General features: G+C 42.0%; 1 pseudogene; it reads left to right on the top strand.

The window, feature by feature from the left end:
• Nucleotides 1-2,527: 2,527 nt before the first annotated feature.
• LOC116896810 lies at nucleotides 2,528-2,937 on the top strand (annotated as a pseudogene).
• The last annotated feature ends 332 nt before the right edge of the window (nucleotides 2,938-3,269 follow it).

The following is a 3,269-nucleotide window of genomic DNA, read 5'->3' as shown; positions in this document are numbered from 1 at the left end:
ATTTTTGTCAATTGTATATCCCAAACACACATTTCCTTAGTTATTAAGTGGTGCCACGAGCATCTTTTTATATGCGTTTTAGCCCCTTCTCACAGTGCACACCTAATGTTGGGCATTTCTACAAGGCTACACTCCTGCTGCTCTCTTAGCCTGGAATTTCATGAGGTTTTTATTTTCTAATATTTTTCATTATTTAAAACAAACTTTAAATTTAAATATATTTTGTTCATATTCTTTCCATTCTCTAAGTCCTTCCAGATCCTCTGCTCTTCCCTACCCATACAACTTTAAGTTCTCTCTCAATAAACAAAATCCCAGCCAGTACTATAACAAAACCCCCCAAACCAAGAAAATAAAATGAAACCAGCCTCAGAAAGAAACAAAGGAACAAAACCCACTAAGAAACCTCAGAAAGAACCCACCAAGCTGTAACCAAATAAAAGCATGCAGAAAACTGTAGAGTCCATTATGTCTGTCAACTGCTCTTGAACATGGTTGATATAAGCAGTGGAGAAAAATGATTTTTTCCTTTCCTAGGAGGTATAAGTGACAGTTCAATTATTAACATTTAACCCTAGTGGCTAGGTTTTCATTCATTAATTAAAAATGTAACAAAATATTAGATAAAACAAAATCTATCACATCGAAGTTGGATCAGAGAAACCAACAGAAGGGAAGAGCCCTGGAGAAGACATGAGCGTCAGAGATCCCCTTGCTCACACACTCAGGTGTCCCATAAAACCACCAAACTGAAGTCTGTGACATAGACAGAGAGGACCTGGTGCACACCTGTGCAGGCCTTGTGCACGCTGCTTCAGTCTGTGAATACGTCAGGTAGATTTAGAGGGCCTTGTTTTCTTGGCATTCTCTATCCCATTTTATAGGATTCCTTGAACTCTGAGGGGAGGGATTTGATGGAGACTTCCCATTTTAGGGCTAAGTGCTCTAAAGTCTCTCACTCTCTGCGTACTGTCTGGCTGTGGGTCTCTGTATTTGTTCCCATTTGTGGTAGAAAGAATCTTCTCTGCTGAGGAAGGAGCTGGTCTCTGAGGATAGCAGACTATTATTAGGAGCCATTTCATCACTGCATTAGAAAAATCTTTTTACAATAGTATTATTTGGCTTTATCCTAGGTCTCTGGGCTGTCCAATCTCAGGTGCTTGGCTATCCAAGCAGTGTCAGGTATGGATTCCTCTCACGGATGGGTCTTAAGTCAAACCAGACATTGGTTGGTCACTCCCACAAGCTTTGTGCCACCATTGCACTAGCATAGCTTACAGGCAGGATAAAGGGTTTGTGGCTGGCTTGGGCTTTACATTTCTCTCCTGAGAGTGTGCAGAGTATGTTCCTGTACTAAAGATGCTAGAACACGGGGTAAAGGCTCTACATAGGCGCTGGCTCAACTTCTCCATGTTCAATGACTTGTGTAGGTGTCTTCAGCAATGGGGCCTTGGTGTCAATTTGTGGAGAGCACAGTCTGGGTTGTCTGGGGATTCCCCGTCAGGTCCCTTTCGTCAACAACTCAGATGTAACCCAATTCTGGTACTGGAAGTTTTGGTGACAAGAGATGGCCAGCTGGGAGTCTCTCAATCCCATTATTTGATTTCATTTAGATCACCTTCATATGTGTGTATATTTTAGGAAGTTTCTGCTGTATTAGGTTTCCAAACTACACCTTAAATGCCCCTTAATTTTAGCTCTTTCCCTGTATTCCTGCCCTCAACCCCCTCTCCTTTCCCTCTCCACTTGATTCTCCTATCCTACACTCACATCCATAACTATTCTATTTCCCTTTCTTAACAAGATCAACTATTATCCCATAATCTATGCCTACCCTCTGTAGTTCTATGTATTGTAGCTTGGCTATCATTGACTTCACAGCTAATATCCACACATAATTGAATACATACCATAATCCTCTTTTCGAATCTGGGATAGCTCACTCAGGATAAATCTTTTTCTAGTTCCATTCATTTGCCAGCAAATTTTGTGATGTCAGTTTTTTAAACAACTGAGTTTCATTGCGTAACTGTACCACATTTTCTTTATGCATTCTTCTGTTGAGGGACATCCAGGCTATTTCAAGTTTCTGGCTATTATGAGTAGAGCAGCAAAGAATTTGGTTGAGCAAGTGTCTCTGGTAGGATGAAGCATCCTTTGGGTATATGCCCAAGAGTGGTATTGCTGGATCTTGAGGTAGATCAGTTCTCATCTTCCCGAGGAACAACAACACTCATTTCCATAGTGCCTGTACAAGTTTACACTCCTACCAGCAATGGACGAGTGTTCCCCTTACTTCCCATCCAAGCCAGCCTGAGCTTTCACTTGTGCTATTGATCTTAACTATTCAGCAAGTGTAAGAAATCTCAAAGCAGTTTCGATTTGCATGTCCCTGATGGCTAGGAATGTTGACCATTTGAGCATTTCTGAACCCTTTGAATTTCTGCTGTTAAGAATTCTCTGTTTACTCTCGCTTGCTGAACTCCAGCCGAAGGAGAAGGAGGGTAAGTAAGGAGGTGCCCATACCATGGCTGGTACAAAGCAGACTGCCCTCAAATCCACCGGTGGTAAAGCACCCAGGAAACAACTGGCTACAAAAGCCGCAAGAAGCGCGCCCCCTCTACTGGGGGGGTGAAGAAACCCCATCGTTACAGGCCTGGTACTGTAGCACTCTGAGAAATCAGACGCTATCAGAAGTCCACTGAACTTCAGATTCGCAAGCTCCCTTTTCAGCATCTCGTGTGAGAAATTGCTCAGGACTTCAAAACAGACCTGTGCTTCCAGAGTGCAGCGATTGGTGCTTTGCAGGAGGCAAGTGAGGCCTGTCTGGTCGGTCTTTTTGAAGATACCAACCTGTGTGCTATCCATGCTAAATGTGTAACAATTATGCCAAAAGACATCCAGCTAGCACGCCGCATACGGGGAGAACGTGCTTAAGAGTCCACTATGAGGGGAAACACTTCATTCTCAAAAAACATTTTTTCCCTCTTCTTCCTGTTATCAGTAGTTCTGAATGTTAGATTTTTTTCCCATAGGGTCAAAGGTACCTGAGTATATGATTGCGAGTGGAAACATAGGGGACAGAATCAGGTATGGGCAGTTTCTCCACGTTCATTCGTGTGTGAATTTTAATATAAACGCAAGACGTAAAGCATTAATGCAAGCAAAATGGCTCAGTGAACATACTTCAACAGTTCGACTTTATAACAATTATAAATAAACCTGTTAAAAATTTCTGAACAATGCCAGCATTTGGATTTTTTTAAAAA

This window comes from Rattus rattus, chromosome 3, assembly GCF_011064425.1.
Source record: "Rattus rattus isolate New Zealand chromosome 3, Rrattus_CSIRO_v1, whole genome shotgun sequence".
Classification (NCBI taxonomy): domain Eukaryota; kingdom Metazoa; phylum Chordata; class Mammalia; order Rodentia; family Muridae; genus Rattus; species Rattus rattus.
This window is presented reverse-complemented; position numbering and strand designations above follow the sequence as displayed.